Source organism: Vigna unguiculata, chromosome 7 (assembly GCF_004118075.2).
Source record: "Vigna unguiculata cultivar IT97K-499-35 chromosome 7, ASM411807v1, whole genome shotgun sequence".
Classification (NCBI taxonomy): Eukaryota; Viridiplantae; Streptophyta; class Magnoliopsida; order Fabales; family Fabaceae; genus Vigna; species Vigna unguiculata.
Window position 1 is genome coordinate 14,076,184 of NC_040285.1, and position 18,714 is coordinate 14,094,897.

Consider the following 18,714-nt stretch of genomic DNA (forward strand, 5'->3'; position numbering starts at 1 on the left):
TGATTTTAGAGGTAAAAGAATGGACATGATTAAGGATAGTAATATTTAATTGAGAATGAACTTTGGTTAAATTTACTATGATTAATCTACAAAGTTCTTGCTTTTGATTGAGAAATTACATTGGTTAATAGTGAGAACGCCAACAAATTAATTAAGAATTTACATTGATTAATTTGCAAATCTACAACAATAATTAATTGAGCAATAATCTTTAGATAACCAATGATGAATCTATTTTGAAAAAACAATGGAATCAATCTATTTTCTTTACTATTCTTTTTATCTTTTAAATTTTATTTCTTTATCTTAATCCTCTTGTTTTTTCTTTATTTTATTTGACTAACCGTTTTGTATAGATTTTATAAGAACTAATTTGTTAAAAATCAATTCGGTGTTCGTTGGGAGACGACTTTGGGTTACTTTACCCTATCTATTTTGTTGACTATTATCTTAGTAATACTGACGTTGTTATAATTTAGTAGTATTAATTTGATCGCGTCAACGATAGCGTTATCAACACTAGTTAGATTACTTTTGTCTTTTAAAGTGTTTTTCTTGTTGCCAAGGTCTTAGTTTGCCATATATTCACTCTCTTTGGTTTGACCATTTCTTAATTTTGGTGCTTTTTAGTTTGTCTTCAAATTGCCTTGGTTTTGACATAGAGTTTTCCTTTCCTTGGTCTCTTGAGTTGAGTTTAGATCCATCACATCTTTCACTTTGATGTTGAATTCTTGATAGGTTGATTGGATGTTCTTTGAAGAACTGAACAGGAACTTGAGAGCGAGTGAATACACTTTGAGAATGAAACACGAGTGGGATTGAGTGTAAATACGTAAGGAGTGGTGAGGCCCATTTGATAATTTTATCCATATTACTTGTCATAACCACTTACTGTATTTTGTGTTATTTCTTGTTCCTCTCTTTCATTACAGGAATTAGCAATTTTGAGCATTCCATAATGTTCCATACACGTTCAACCTTGATAGAGGATATCAACTTCATTATGTCCAGAATTATCAGGATGAATAACAAACTTGGGGAACTTAAAAGGGAGCACAAACATGATAGAAGATCATTGCCAAGTGACAAAACAAACATTATTAGGTGCACCAAGTGTGAAGGATATGGATACGAAAATTACCAATGTCCTAATTGGAACGCAAAGTACGTGACTCTTCAAGAACTCCAAAATTACATTGCATACTTGAAAGAGGTGAAGATGAGTGTTAGGCAAAAGCTCGAAGTGAGACGAGAGCAACAAGCAAAAAGGGAGCGTGAAACGGCAGAAAGAACACTAAAGGAAATATGGAAAAAAGCAAGACAAGATAGAGAAAATGCGAAAATAGCACTAAAGGAAATGTGGGAAAAGGCAAGACAAAAGACAACTAAAAGAGAGAAAAGAGCAAGAGCTAAGAGAGCAAGAGAAGAAAAAGCAAAGAGAAAGAAAAGAGATAGAGATGAGAGAAAGAAAACAAAAGATGAAAGAGCTTACAGAAAGAAAAGAGAAAGAGTTAAAAGAACGAGAAGAGAAATAGCGACGAGAAAAGGAAGAAGAAGAACAAAGAGAGAAACACGAGAAAGAGTCTCTCCTCACACCCTTGACATGCATGGTTGAGATGAAATCCTTAAAGAGGGATGATAATTCATTAAATTGTTGTTCCCATTCACATCATGATTCCGCATTTTCATTGGGAACACTCACTAACCCATCTCTTTTTGTTTTAATGCCTAGGGAGGACTTATACATTAAGGAGAAATGGCATAAGCAATTGGGTGAAGAAAAGCTGGTAGAGAAAGAAGAAACAAGATTGGAAACTCATGAACATATTTTTGATACTAGTCTTGTTTGTTTGTCATGCAATGAACCTAAGCAGAGAATCTTTTTTTTCTTTTGTGATTTATATGAGTATTCTTCTTTGTTGTTTCAATGTTCAAAAAAAATGTGTTGAAACTATTTGATGTGTGTTGCAGGTTGGTCTTTGACCCTGGAGGATAATCTCCAAGCACATTGATAATAAGAGATTGAACTCTCCCACGATTTCAATCTCATTTTAGATAGCATTTTATTTTCGTCCTTAGACTATTTAGGTTTTGTGTCCTTTCAACACTTATGTTTGTGTGTTTGTTTGTAGGTAAAGAGCTAAAACTCGAGGTCGAATTTTCTCCAACCTGGAGGCAATGATGGAGGAATGGTTAGGGCCGTCATAGGGATTTTGGAGCAGTTGATGGAATCATGCCTAGGACTTTCAAAAAAATCTCGGATTAGCTGTGGATCATAGAATAGGAAATCTTTTTGTAATTTTTGTAATGTTTTTCTTTTTTGTTTGGGCCTTATCAGACCTGTTAGTCGTGTTGGGCTTTTTGATGTTTTGGCCCATACTATATAAGCCCTTGTGAAACACTTTGTTTGTAGATTTGAGTTATATGAAAATTTGAGTTTTCTCCCAAGTCTCGAGGTTCTCCTTAGAACCACCGATCTTTATCTTTGAATCTCCAATTCAAAGTGGTAGATTTTTTATAACGTTGTCGTTGACACAATCAAATTAATACTACGGAATTTATTTTTAACAAGTTAGTTCTTATAAAATCTATACAAAAGAGTTAATCAAATGAAACAAGGAATAAAGAAATAAAATTTGAAAAAGATTAAAAAATTAAAAAGATAAAAACAATGATAAAGAAAAATAGATTGATTCCACCGCTTTTTCAAAATAGATCCATCATCGGTTATCTAAAGGTTATTGCTCAATTAATTATTGTTTTAGATTTTCAAATTAATCATTGTAAATTCTCAATTAATTTGTTGGCGTTCTCACTATTAACCAAAGTAAATTCTCAATCAAAAGCAAGAACTTTGTAGATTAATCATAGTAAATTTAACCAAAGTCTTGAGCTTGTCTTTTTTGCTTTCCCTTGCTCTCTTTATATAGGACTTGAACATGGCTTTTTTTTGTTGCTAAAATCTCTCAAATATCTTTTAAAATAAAGATAAAGATAAATATTTAAAAATATTTGGAGAGATATAGATTATTTGACAAATATAGTTGGTTGATAATATCAATATCTAATATAATTAAATTAATTAATTACTTAAAGATAGATGATAAATTATCACCAATTAATATTTGTATTAATTTTCCAAATCAACCCTTTGCAATCTCCTCAAATTATCTTTTAAATAATCCAATATCTTAAAGATGTATTTGTTTGTTGTGGATCTAAAAAGATTCAAGAGGATATTGTCATATTTAAAAAGATTTGGTAGTTAATATCTTTTACTATTTTATGATATAATTAAATATCTAAAGATATATTTTTCCCAAATTATCTTCTATCATAAAGATATAGAAAACCGCAAGGTCCAATTTTTTGTTTCTCTCTTCTTGGCTTTGTAGAATGCAGAATTTGCGAATTCAACTCAAATAGCAATCTTTTATATACAAGACATGTTCCAATCAGTATTTATAACAAGTATAAAGCCTCAGATTACACAAGAACGCATTAAATCACACCAAAGATTACTTGGTTTTCTTGAGTTTTTAAAGAGTTTCAAAGAGAGTGAGACGAGGGAAAGAAAAATGCATAGTTGTTTTTATACTGGTTCACTCAATCACATAGCTACATCCAGTTTTCCAGGACAACCTAAGCCTGGTTTCCACTATATTCAAAAGTTTTACAAATCACAAACCGAGATTACACTTTTGAACACAAAACACACAAGATTTTTGACTCACACAAAAATCTAGAACCACAACCTACAAGAATCACACTTGTAGACCTGAAATTACATCAAGCAAACCATCCAGAGGCACAAGAACATCCAAACCTGATGGTGGTTGTCCCTAGCACACCATACATGTGTTCTTCAAGCTACTCACAAGCCAAAATGCCTCCAAGATCAACCAAGATCTTCAAACCACGAGTTCCAATTGTGTATTGCAGAGAGAGAACGCTTCCCATAGATGAATGACACGATTTGGTTCAGAAAAACTCAGATTCGCACCTCTACTCGCGAAAACACAGCTTATATAGTTTTGGTTTAAGTGAAATCAGTCGATTGAATTTTCCGTACAGTCAGCTGATTTCACCTGACTTAAGTGAAATCAGTCGATTGAAAAATAATTCAACTGACTGAATGCATTCATACCAGAAACTATATACAGCAAACCTTTTAACCTGTTAAAACCTATTTTAACAGATTAAAAGAGGCACACTAAGGCACACAAGACATCTAACTTATGTCATATAGCCTATCAACAATGTATAACACTAATACATTACATTTAACATGTTATGTACAGATTTAACACACACTAAAACTTAATCTTCAAGAGGATCTTCCTCAATCTTCATCAAACACTTAAGATCTTCATGCACATGGCTTTATCAATTCTTTACTTCTAGCTTGCTTGTGCCAACAATCTCCCCCTGAATTGATGAAGCCAACACCCTCGAGTTGTATTGATGAGCTAAGATCCATAGAGAAACCTGAAAAAGCTTTTGCATACAAGATACCAATATTCCATATATATAACCAAGCAAAAGTACACAAACATACATACATATCACATATGCATATGCTCCCCCTATCATTAATAATATGATTTAACTTCAAATTTTTTATTAAGTTTGCAGTGTTATATGATTACAATAGATTTATTTCAGGTTTTCCAATTTTAACACAATTTTACTCAATTTTCACTCTTTTTTCCCCTTTTGGATTCATCAAATGAAAGTAAATGCATAGATCAATTTGGAAAGATGAAAATTTTCATTAAAGCAGTAACATAGGGGTGTACCAGGGCACCTGGTACGAATACAAACACACCAGAACAGAAACAGAAATTACAGAACATCATGAAGCTAAAAACTGATATAATCAGCCGACTAAAATGAGAAAATAGCCAATTAAAATATTGGAACAGACAGCAGACACACAAAATGCAACATGAAAATGCAATGCATGACCTATGAGCCACCCCCTTCACCCATTCCTAGGGTTGTCTTTATTGTAGACATTGGAGAAGAGGTCATGAACATTATGGAGTTGGTCATCCAAGTCTTGAAAGCTTGTTGTGCAGTACATGTGATGTGCATTTTGTGCCATGTTGAAGTCTTGAAGTTGATTGAGAACCATTCTCTCAAATTGGGAGTATGTAGGTCCAGTATTCTTAAGAGGGTTATACAGCTCAATTGCCATTGGCTGAGGTTCATCTTCCTCTTGGTTTCCTCCACTAGTTCCCGCTTCATGGTCATTTGCTCCAACTTCAATGTTTGCACCTTGATCTCCTTCAATTATTCAAGTGTTGCCTACCTTTGTGAATCCCATCTTGTGCATATTCAGTGTTGAAACATGATTGAGAAAGCTAGTAGACTCCTCAAGCTCTCCTTCCACATCCACACCAAAATGCTCAATGAACTTAGAGATGAGCACCACATATGGAAGCTTGAAATCTGTGAGCCTCTTTGCCTTCATAATATGGTCACGGATTGTGTATGTCCAATCCACCATCACACCATTATGAATGCAGTACATCACCACTAGGTCAATCAATTAAAATCAATTCAAGCAATTCCACATAAGCATAAGTGATTTTAACACATAAAAATACAGAGTTAGTCGACTAAAACTGTACCAGAAAACTATTTTTGGTGCAGTGGTAGTTTTAAGTCAAATCTATGTGTTAAATTTTCCTATTTAGCTGACTAAAAATTTCAAATTTCCTGAAATTCACATCAGACCAATTTGAATCAAATATATGTGTTGTTTTGTGAGATTTAGCTAATTGAAACAGTTCCAGAACACAAATTATGCAGATTTTGACATTTTAAATGAAATCTATGTGTTGAAATTGCAAATTTAGCTAATTGAAATTCTGGCAGTTTTCAAATTATGCAGATTTTTGTCATTTTAATTGCAGCACACACATGATCTAATAAGATTAACAAGCCAAACAGATATCAACATATATTCTTCATGTCAAGAACACTTAATTCAGTTATAAGCTTATTAAATGTATCACGTGCAAGTGGTTTAGTGAATAGATCCGCCAATTGATTTTCAGTTTTCACAAACATGATTTCAATATCTCCTTTTTGAATATGATCTCTTATGAAATGATGCCTGATTTCAATGTGTTTAGTTTTAGAATGTTGGATTAGATTCTTAGTTAGGTTGATTGCACTTGTATTATCACAATAAAGAGGTACCTTCTCTAGCTTTACACCATAATCCATAAGTTGATGCTTCAACCATATGCTTTGAGCACATGCATGTCCAGCTGCTATGTACTCAACCTCAATTGTAGAGAGTGCTACACAAGCTTGCTTCTTGCTATTCCATGAGATTAGGCTTGATCCAAGTAGATGGCATGTGCCACTTGTGTTTTTCCTATCCAATTTACACCCTGCATAGTCAGAATCTGAAAAACCACTAAGAGCAATGTTAGATTCATTAGGATACCATAATCCAACATTAGTTGTCCCTTTCAGATACTTGAGAATTCATTTTGTAACTTTGAATTGCGATTCCTTTGGATTGGATTGAAACCTAGCACACAAGCAAACACCAAATTATATATTCGACCTACTAGCAGTTAGATATAGCAAGGAACCAATTAACCCTCTATATTTGGTTGAATCAACTTGGTTTCCAGCTTCATCTGCATCCATAAGGCAGTTTGTAGCAATTGGAGTGGCAGCCTCTTTGCAATCCTCCATTTTGAACTTTTTCAGTAGGTCAAAACAGTATTTTAACTGGCTTAAAAATGTCCCATGCTTGAGTTGCTTCACTTGCAGTCCTAGGAAGTAGGTTAGCTCTCCCATCATAGACATCTCAAATTCTCCCTGCATAGCTGCAACAAACTCTTCACACATGGAGTTATTATTTGATCCAAAGATTATATCATCTACATATACTTGAACAAGTATTATATCACTTGCATGCTTTCTAATGAAAAGTGTTTTATCAACAACACCTCTAGCATATCCTTTAGATAAAAGAAAGTTGCTTAACCTCTCATACCACTATCGTGGTGCTTGTTTCAAACCATATAAAGCCTTTTTCAATTTGAAAACATGATTAGGATAGAGGTGATCTTCAAAGCCGGGTGTAACATCCCTAAGGAATATTACTGATATTAAACAAATAAAATTCGAAATACAATAAATACCGCATTGAATAAAACTATTTCCCAAAATAAAGGAAATTTAGAACCTCAATAAATAATAAGCTATAAAACCAAGAGTCCAAAGTTTCATAAAACTGAAATAAAAGTTAATGGCTCCCACCAGATTTACATGATATTCTCAACGTTAAAATGATAAAACATAGAATATATGTATATACGAAAAGAACATCCCCTGCTAGCCCTCGCTCCGAGTCTAAGCATCTCCTGGCCCACCTGTCACATCATCTGGTCTCGGATAACAAGTTATCCGATCATCACCACACACACACAAAAAGGGTGAGCTATGCACAATATATATAAACAAACATGAATATAAATATGTTTCCTAACCCAAAATAGCATAACTAAATTCTTATACATTTCAAATCATCCCACCATGACCTCATAGTCCTTCATGAGTCATATGCATGCACTAGATCTTGGGACTTCACTGTGCTTCCACGAAACTAACTCATTCGTGGTCCAACCCTATGAGCCTATCCCGCTCATAGTCCTGCCCTACAGACTCTTCGCCTGTAGTAAATCATCCAAGTCTTCTCACTTGGACCCTGGCACGCACGCAATCACCATATTATGGACTCCTCGCCCAATAGTAGCCGACGGAAACATAACAGTTCCTTGCCCATCGTGCGCCCGACACATGCAATCACCATACTAAGGACTCATCGCCCATTAGTAGCCGACGAGAACTCAACCAGTTCCTTGCCCATCATGTATCCAACAACCAAGCACATCCCAGACCCCTATGGGACTTAATCCTTCAAGCCCAAACAACACACCACATGCATATATAACCTAACCTTAATAAAAACAGTCAAAACACACTCACCAGTACATATAAACATAATAATTCGCATAAACTCATTTAAGCTAGGGACTTCTCACCCAAGCTAAGCTCTCAGCCTCGCTTAGGCTAACCCACCTCGCCTGAGCGAGCTACAAACAGTGACCATATCACATTATCTCGCTTAGGCGAGATCCTCTCGCCTAGGCGAGATCATCTCTCGCCCAAACACCCAATTCAAACTCGCCTGGGCTAAAAATGCAAACAAGGTATCACACTTGACCACGACATCTCGCTTAGGCGAGGCCGTCTCACATGAGCGAAACCCTGGTTCGCTCAAAACCCAAAAAGCCCTCGCCTAGACGAGAAGTCGCGCTCAACACGCGCAATTTCATCACTATCTCGCTTAGGCGAGCCCCACTCACCTGAGCGAGTGTCTGGGTCGCCCAAACTCAAGACTCTTCGCCTGAGCGAGAACCGCGAGAAAGATAAGATTATGAGTCCCTGCATGTCTCGCCTAGGCGAGTCCCACCCGCCTGAGCGAGAATTGCAAGTTCTACACTGTTTTACGCACACAAGCACTGCATCAGAGACCCAAAAATGCTCCCAAAACCCACCAATTCAATTGTCAACATTACACTCAAAGAATAACAAGATACAATTGCCATACAGACTCCCATTCTCACTTTTCATACCATAAGAATATACACAACACAGAATAGCCATCATGAGCACCAATTCACATGAAATTCCCAATACAACAGTACCAAATACCAATCCCCTAATTCCTCTCATAAGGAACTCGAAATTTCATGGCAAAACAACATCACAAGCATACAATATAACCAAAAACATACAATTTCAGTTCAGCTCCCCTAACCTGGAATTTGTGATTAAGAATTGAGAAAGATAGAACCCTTGATTCGCAATTTCCTTCTTGCTTCAGCCTTTGCACACCCAACTCAACCTCTCACTTTCCAATTTCGCTCTCCTCTCAAGCTGCCCTAGACAATTTGCAGAAAACCCTTCTTTTTACCTAAAATTTGCCTTTTATAGTTGTCTTAAAAATGGGTTTTAAAAATAAAACGAAATTGGGCTTTATTGTGGTTTTCCCAACCCTCTTGGCTGCCCCATCCTGCTAGGTTGTCCCTACCTCTCCACATTCATACCATAATTAATAGTTAGCAAAAATAAAGCTTACTCTACGCCCATCAAGGTTTGACCCCGTGACCTTCCACTCATAAGGCCAAAGCACAACCACTATGCCAATTCACATTTGGTGATAATCATTATAATCTTATGATTATACTATCACTCACCACTCACAATTACATTACCAAAACAAAATAATAATAAACCATACAACACATAATTGGCATACATAGGACTCGAACTCAAGTCCTCTCACACAAACCAAGTACTCTCAACCATTTGAGCTAGTACTTTTCCACATCACACCCAGCAATAATTAATGCCATAAAGTTCCACTCACATTAATTAATTAATTAATTATTTAATTAATAAATTTCATGGGTCTTACACCAGGGGGTTGTGATACATATACATCTTCATTTAAGAAACCATTCAAGAATGCACTTATCACATCCATTTGAGAAAGTTTGAAATTACAGATGCATGCATATGCTAAAAATAACCTCACAGCTTCTAACCTAGCCACAGGTGCATATGTTTCATCAAAATCAATGCCTTCCTCTTGATTATAACCTTTAGCAACTAGCCTAGCCTTATTCCTAACTATATTACCATTTTCATCCATTTTGTTCCTAAACACCCATTTAGTACCAATCATATTCATTGCATCAGTTTTAGGAACAAGGGACCACACATCATTTCTAGTCAATTCATTAAGTTCATCTTGCATAGAAACAACCCAATTACTATCACACAATGCATCATTCACATTCTTAGGTTCAATTTGAGAAACAAATGCAACATGTTGAAAGAATGCAAGCTTGCGTCTAGTGGATACTCCCTGTTCTATATCACCAATTATGTTGTCCTTTGGTAGTTCTTTTGGGTTCAATCCACTCCTTGGGTAAGTTATTGTCTGCAGCTTTTTCAGTCGACTGAATTTCCTTTTCAGCTAACTGATTTCCTACAGTAGTTTCCAATTCTACAGCAGATTTCTTTTCCTGTGTTGTTTCTTCTTCATCTACAATCTTAGGCACATGCTCTTGCAATTTTGGGTTAGTTTCATCAAATACAACATGCATATACTCTTCAACAATCATCAATCTCTTATTATAGACTCTATATCCATGACTTTGTGTAGCATAGCCTAGAAAAACACCTTCATCCGCTTTTGCATCAAACTTGCCAAGACTTTCTTTGCCATTGTATAAAATGAAACACTTACACCCAAATACTTTTAGGTGACTTAAAACAGGCCTCCTCCCTTTGAAAAGTTCATAGGGCGTTTTCTTCAAAATTGGCCTAATCAACACTCTATTTAAAACATAGCAAGCAGTGTTGACTACATCAGCCAAAAGTACTTAGGTAGTGAATTCTCATTTAACATAGTTCTAGCTAGTTCCTCAAGTGATCTATTTTTCCTTTCAACAACACCATTTTGTTGTGGAGTTCTTGGTGCAGAAAAATTATGTTTAATGCCATGCTTTTCACAAAAGTGTTCAAACTTTTCATTTTGAAATTCCCCACCATGATCACTTCGAATGGACACTATCTTGGAACTCTTTTCATTTTCAAGCAACTTAGCAAGTCTTTTAAAAGCATGAAAAGTGTCATTTTTGGCAGCTAAGAACAAAGTCCATGTGTACATAGAGAAATCATCTACTATGACTAATGCATAAAGATTGCCACCAAGGCTCATGGTTCGAGATGGACCAAATAGATCCATATGAAGCATTTCTAAAGGTCTTTCAGTTGAAACAACATTTTTGGGTTTGAAAGATACCTTGGCCTGTTTTCCTTTTTGACATGCTTCACACACTCTATCCTTCTCAAACTTGAGTTTTGGTAGTCCTTCAACCAACTGTTTTCTATTTAGCCAATTAAAATGTTGCATATGTATGTGACAAAGTCTCCTATGCCATAACCAAGTGTCATCCTCTTCTGTAAGCAAACAATGGATGCTAAATGATGCATGATGCAGATCACGTAGATATATATTGTTGACTCTCTTTCCTATCAAAACAATACTACAATGTGCATCATATATCAAGCAATTATTTGGTTCAAACATCACTTTAAAGCCTTTGTCACATAATTGACTTATACTTATCAAATTATGTTTGAGCCCTTCTACCAGCAGCATATTCTTGATGTTGAAAGAGGATTCATTGCCTATGACTCCATTTCCAAGGATTCTTCCTTTGTTGTTGTCTCCATAGGTTACAAATCCTTCTACTTTTCTTGTTTTATGACCTGCAAAACAACATAGTATTACATGGTACCCTTTAATAGTTTGGGTCCAACATGGTTATGCCTTTCTAGATCCTTTTGGGATCCATTTCATAATTCCCTTAGGTACATCATACTTTCTAACATGACAATTCTTAAGAATGTGACCTTTCTTCATACAGTAGTTGCAAGAAATGAAGGGCATAACATTTGGCTCACTCTTGGAAAAGAAACTAGAGAACTTCTTGGCTTTCTTTTCATGGATAGGTGTATAACCAAGTCCAGCCTTTCCAAAAACACAATTTTGAGAGCCAGGAACAGCTTCCAAGTTTGCTTTTCCTCTTTTGAACTTTGCACATGTTTTCAAAAGGTATTTCACTTGATTTTTTTGAAAGTACTGCAGTTTTCACAAGGTTTTATAGCCAGCTATTTTTCAGAACAATCGACTGAATTACTGTAAATCATTTCCAAATGTTCAAAATCAGTTTTTTAAGTCGACTGTTTCTGATTCTAGTTGGCTAACTCTATTTTCTAGCCAGCTATTTAATCCTTTTAGCCGATTGTTCATGACAGTAATTTTGTTTGCCTCACTATGCAACTCTTCAAAGTCATGCAACAATTGGTAATAGTCATTCTTATCTTTGGATGACAAGAAACTTACTTGGCTTGATGAGGATGATTCATATCCGGCCATGAGGCATAGATTTGCTTCCTCACTTCCTTCTTGAGATTAAGTGCTTGTTGAATCATCATTGTCCTCCCAAGCTATGTAGGCACGTCTTTCCTTGCCCTCTTTCTCCTTTTTCTTATCATCAACCTTCTCCTTCTCTTTGTTAACATTAGGACATTCAATCTTGATATGTCCTTGCTTTCCACAATTATAACATGAGAATTTAGAAGAATTACTTGAATCATTTTGTTTAGAATTGGACCTCCTTTGATTACCTTTGTTGCCTTTCTTCTTGAGATACTTCCCAAACTTCTTGACTAGTAGATTCAAGTTCTCATTATCACTAGATTCAACAGCCTCTTCCTCGGTTTCATCACTCTTCTTAGAGCTAGCCTTCAAGGCTATGGGTTTTACCTTTTTCTCACTTGTTTCAAGCTCACTTAGCCTTTTCATTTTAATCTCATGCTCTCTAAGCTTACCAAACAGTGCAGCTGTTGTAATGATGCTTAAATCCTTAGATTCAGATGTGGCAGTCACCTTTGGTTGCCAATTTCTATCAAGACACTTAAGCACTTTGATGTTTAGCTCATCTTTGTCAAATTCTTTGCCTAGACCCATGAGATGGTTGACTATGTGAGTGAACCTCTTTTGCACTTCAGCTATGGACTCTCCTTTTTGCATCTTGAAAAGCTCATACTCTTCAATCAAGGCATGCTTCCTTACTCTCTTCACTTCACTTGTTCCTTCATGTGTAACCTCTAGGACATCCTACATTTCCTTTGCATTCTTACATTGGGAGACCCTAAAATATTCATCCATACTCAAAGATGAAGTAATGATGTTCTTGGGATTGCAATCATATTGAGCTCTTCTCCTTTCTTCATCATTGCATTCACTTCAAGGATTGTCTACCTACTTATTATCAACAACACATTTAGGAGTATATGGTCCATTAACTATTGCATCCCAAATTCCCTTGTCTATAAATTCAATGAAAATTTGCATCCTTATTTTCCAAAACTGATAGTTTAGGCCACAAAACATAGGTGGTCTATGAATAGAGGCACCTTCAGCAAAAGGGAGTTTACTTTCAGCCATTTTAAAATATTTTTGATCAAACTTGAATACCTTTCAAGAACCTTGCTCTAGATACCAATTGTTAGTTTTGAAATGGTGAGTTTAGCCAAGAAGGGGGGGTTGAATTGGCTTTATAAAACTTTTTCGAAAGCTTAAATCTCTTTTCAATTGAATCTAACGGACTGGAAAGTTTGGATGTAAATGCAGCAGACTAGTACACTTTCAGTCGATTAAAATATAAAACAGCAGACTCAATTGTTCTTGATGCTATGAAACAGTCGATTAAAAAGGCAATTCTGTTGGCTAAAATACTGGAGAATTATGCAGAATGCAAAATTTGCGAATTCAACTCAAACAACAATCTTTTATATATAAGACATGTTCCAATCAGTATTTATAACAGGTATAAAGCCTCATATTACACAAGAACGCATTAAATCACACCAAAGATCAAATTGCTTAGTTTTCTTGAGTTTTTAAAGAGTTTCAAAGAGAGTGAGATGAGAGAAAGAAGAATGCACAGTTGTTTTTATACTGGTTCACTCAATCACATAGCTACATCCAGTTTTCCAGGACAACCTGAGCCTGGTTTCCACTATATTCAAAAGTTTTACAAATCACAAACCAAGATTACACTTTTGAACACAAAACACACAAGATTTTTGACTCACACAAAAATCTAGAACCACAACCTACAAGAATCACACTTGCAGACCTGAAATCACATCAGGTAAACCATCCAGAGGCACAAGAACATCCAAACCTGATGGTGGTTGTCCCTAGCACACTATACATGTGTTCTTCAAGCTACTCACAAGCCAAAATGCCTCCAAAATCAACCAAGATCAACCAAGATCTTCAAACCACGAGTTCCAATTGTGTATTGCAGAGAGAGAACGCTTCCCAGAGATGAATGACACGATTTGGTTCAGAAAAACTCAGATTCGTACCTCTGCTCATGAAAACACAGCTTATATAGTTTTGGTTTAAGTGAAATCAGTCGATTAAAAATAATTCAACTGATTGAATGCATTCATACCAGAAACTATATACAGCAAACCTTTTAACCTGTTAAAACCTATTTTAACAGATTAAAAGAGGCACACTAAGGCACACAAGACATCTAACTTATGTCATATAGCCTATCAACAATGTATAACACTAACACATTACATTTAACATGTTATGTACAGATTTAACACACACTAAAACTTAATCTTCAAGAGGATCTTCCTCAATCTTCATCAAACACTTAAGATTTTCATGCACATGGCTTTATCAATTCTTTACTTTAAGTGTGCTTGTGCCAACAATGTTTACGGATCTAGTTTAATGGTTGTGTTTGGTTTTGACTTTTCTAGCTGAGTTTACAGATTTGGTTTACGAATCGTGTTTTATGGGTCGATTGTACGTGTTGTGTTTGTGGGTCAAGTTTATGGGATAGGTTTACGGGATGAGTTTACGAGTCCAGTTTTCAGGCCAGGTTTACGGGCTGAGTTTACTAGTCGTTTCTTTCGCTTGAGTTTATAGATCCAGTTTAGGGTCGATTTTGCCGAAGAGTTTATGGGTCTAGTTTACGGGTTGAGTTTACGGGTTGGGTTTACAAATCGAGATTACAGGTCGTATTTTATAGCTCAAATTTGTTGGTCGAGTTTACGAATCAAATTTACAGGTCGAGTTTAAAGAAATTTTGCGGGTCGTGATTAAGGTCGTATTATACATGGTCAAATTTTTAGGTTGAATTTAGAAGTCGATTGTAGGGGTCATGTTTACCAGACAAGTTTATGATTGAGTTTATTAGATAGGTTTACGTGCCGAGTTTACTGGTCGAGTTTACGAGTCAAGTTTTTCGGACGAGTTTACTGGTCCTGTTTACGGGTCTAGTTTACTGGTTGAGTTTCGTTTCAAATTTTCCCCCAATTTTTTAGGGTTCATCCCCATTTATGTCCAAGACGAGAAATTCCACCCCAAATCCGAAACAGACCTATATCGTTTAGTAATTAGAGTTCAATTGGTATTTCTTTCGAGTTTCGTTTCAGATTTTCATTTTTCCATTGCGTTTTATTCGCTCATTATGGTGGGTTTTATTCAAATGGACGCAGGGAGAAACAATAATTATTTGTGTTAGCTGAATTAAGTATCGCATTTTTTGCTTTCCTTAGCAAGCAATTGATGTTTGATTGAGATAGAGTGAATGTGTTACGTTGTCTCTATTTACGTTTATGGTGATTGCGAGCTGGATTTCATTTGGAACAACAACCAACTATGCATAGCAAGTGGTGCTGCAAGCAATTTGATTTGGTTGGTTTCATACCAGGTGTTTGTGAAAATGGTTTAGTGAAGAATTTTGTCTCGTTTAAATTGGTGAAGCTGCAAATGGTTGGCACTTGGAATGTTCACTAATGTGGTTGGATTGGCGTTGAATTTTTGAACACATCATGGTGTGTTGTGTTGAAGCACGCGGTGTGTTGTGTTGTTTCAAGCAGTGGAAAATTGTTGGTAAACTTTTAGAATAGTGTTGGTAGTGGTGATTATTGGACAATAGTTTTTCGCGCATTGCAGTCCATTTTCTTGGTGCATCAGCCACTTTTATTTGTCCAAATTGGCAAAAGCTTCATTTAATTTAGTGTAGAAAAGTGGTGTGGTGCAATTTGTCAAGCAATTTCACGCGGGGCTCAAATTTAGTTGTTCTAAGTTGATGCTGCAAGACTTAAAGTGCTTGAAGTGGTGTCGGTGCAAAGTAGAAACTTCATGCTTGACGAGTTGTTGCGTAGAGCGGTGGAACAAGTTTTCACAACAATAGTTGGAATAGTTGTGCAATACGTTTTGGTTTGAATCCATGGCTTTTGGAAGTACAGTGATTTGGTGCTTGAATTCATTCCAAAGGCTGCTCCAAAGAAAAAGGAAGCTTGGAGGTGTTATGATTGATGTGGTTGGTGGAGTTTGGAAAAGGCACAAAAGTGGTTGTTTTCCTTTATTGCAAGTTGTTGGTAAAGTCAAACTGAAGGAGTAGGTGCATAATTGTGATTTATTTGGTACACTAGGAGCTCTTAGCATGAGTTTAGTGTAGTTATGTTAGTTGTTGCCATGTTTTAGTCCTTTCGGTGCAAAATTGGTGCAGCAGATATCTTCAGTGGTTGTGGTTTGGTGGTGAGTGACTTAAGTGCAGGTGTTGTTTTTCCACTTGAGTCTAGCTCAAGAGAAGGCTTAGAAGTTTCACTCACAAACGAGGAGACTCTTACAAGGTTGAACAAAAATAGTGCCTATTCTTCAAAATGTTCAACCCTTTTACAAGTCTAGGAGCACCCTTTATGTAGAAGAGTTTAAGGGCCTCTAAGCAAATAAAAGATACATAAGGATGTCTCTACAAATTAATAACCCTAGCTTATAGAAACTAGGTCAAATTAGGTTACAAAACATGAGACAGATGAACTAACTATGGTATGTTCAATGCTAATTTCGTCCAAGCCCTAAACAAGACCAATAAGGTATCTCATATGCCTCCAAAAAGTGGCCTAAGTGTACTAAAATGAAAAAGGAGACCAAAGGTACAAAAGTACATTTGCTTTACTTTTTTGCTTTTTCTCTCTCCTTCACCTATGCATGCGCTGAATCATCCACAACTTCTTAACATAATTAAACCTACAAAATACATAAGCAAGGATTAGTATGTTAACTTAGGTTAATTTAACTAGTCAAAAAGTTAAACATAGTCAAAGGTCAATAAGTCAACTAACGTTAAGTCAACTTAGGGAATTTCAAGCATAGTGAAAGATAAGACAATGGAAGGGATTAAGGAACTCCATTTCTAAACATATGGGTTTCCCTAAGCAAATGTCTTCGGCCACCATACTTGGTAGGGGTCAAGCCTACATCAAAACCTCCAAAATTAACAAACCATGGTAAAAATATACTTTTAGACTTACCTTAGATGCCTAAACTAGATATGCTTAAAGCACCATTTGTTGCACCTTATCCGGAGTTAAAGTGTAAGATCCGCTAAATTTAATTAATTAATTAATAAATGCGGGAGTGGGAGCCTTTATGACATTTAATTCTTACAAGTATGATGTGGAAAAATACTAGCTCAAGTGGTTGAGAATACTTGGTTGTGTGTGAGGGCTTGGATTCAAGTCCTATATATGCCATTTATGTGCTATTTAATTTATAATTATTTTAATTATGTAATTGTTTTACAAAATATGTTGGTTGTGGTGTGTGATATTATATTCTTAAATGAGTAAGAATTATCACGAAATATGAATTCGTTTGATGGTTGTGCATTAGTTTGACATTGGCATGGTTATGGGTTCGAACCTTGGTAAATCTAAATTAAACTTCCTTTTTGCTAAAATTAATTTTGGCATGAAAGTGAAATGGTAGAGAAAACCCTAGCTGAAGAGCAGTCAAGAAGGACTGAAAAACCGTCCATAAGTGACTTTGAATGACAATTAAGTTCATCCTTAACGTCATTTTCGTTTTCCCTTCATCATTGCTAATTAAGACACCCTTAAAAGACAAATTTTGAGAGAATAGGAAGGTTTTGAGGCTGGATTTTTTAGAACATTGTAAGGTGCACGAATTCAAGGAAAAATAGTGGTTAGAGAGTGAATTAGAAGGGCTGAATTGAGGTGGTGCTAAGGAGGTCATTGGTGATCAAACAAGGAACTCTAGCTTGTGAAATTTTAAGCAAGGGAATCCAGGTTAGTGGAGCTTTACGCGTTAATCTTATGTTTAATTCTGATTGGCATGTTAAATATAGTATGATTATGATTGAAATCCTTTTATTTTGTTTAATCTAGTATTTCTGGAAATTTCCAAAAACTGCTTGGTAGGCGATGAACTGCCACCAGGCGACTCATCCCCTTTCGAGGCAATTCAGGGTTCCTGTAGAGGAATCGCCCGCCAATTAAATTTTTCAAATAGTATATTCGACAAATTTTGACCAATCCTTGTCCAGAGTTGACTGGTTGACTAGTTTTGACTCTTTGACAGTCCATTGAGAGGGTGCCACGTGTCAAGGTAGTCTCTCTCAAATCATATTTCTCTTCCCGATATTAGGGTTTGGCTGCCGTGATGGTTGCCGCAAGGTGCATTTCATAGATCCAATGGCGGCCACTATTTCTCTGTTGGAGGACATGTTTAAGTAACACATTTGCTGCTATTGCGATGCTGATGACGCGAGGCATGCATTGTAGTTGCAATGGTGGTGCTCATAGCTGCAGATCAGAGGTCCGTGAATGGTGGTTGTCACGGTGGCTGCAGATTTAATATAGAAGGTGTTGTTGGGTCTGCGGCTCTTGCAGAGAAGTGGTGCCCAGTCGCGTTCTCGAGCAGTGATGGTAGTTGCACGAAGGGCTCACGACTACAGGTCACGGTGGCGCTACCATTGAAGGTTCGAGCATGGTGCTGCCATGAGCGCGTTCATGACTTCACATTCGATCATGGTGCTGCCATGAGCGCAGCCGTGATGACGAATATGCAGACCATGAGTGGTGGTCGTTGGCGCGACGTTAACGGCAAGGAAGAAGATGCTTCGCTGGTTCATGCAAATGACGTTTTTTTGTGGTTTCAATGGCTGACGGCGTCTAGCATGGTGGCTTCATGCAAGA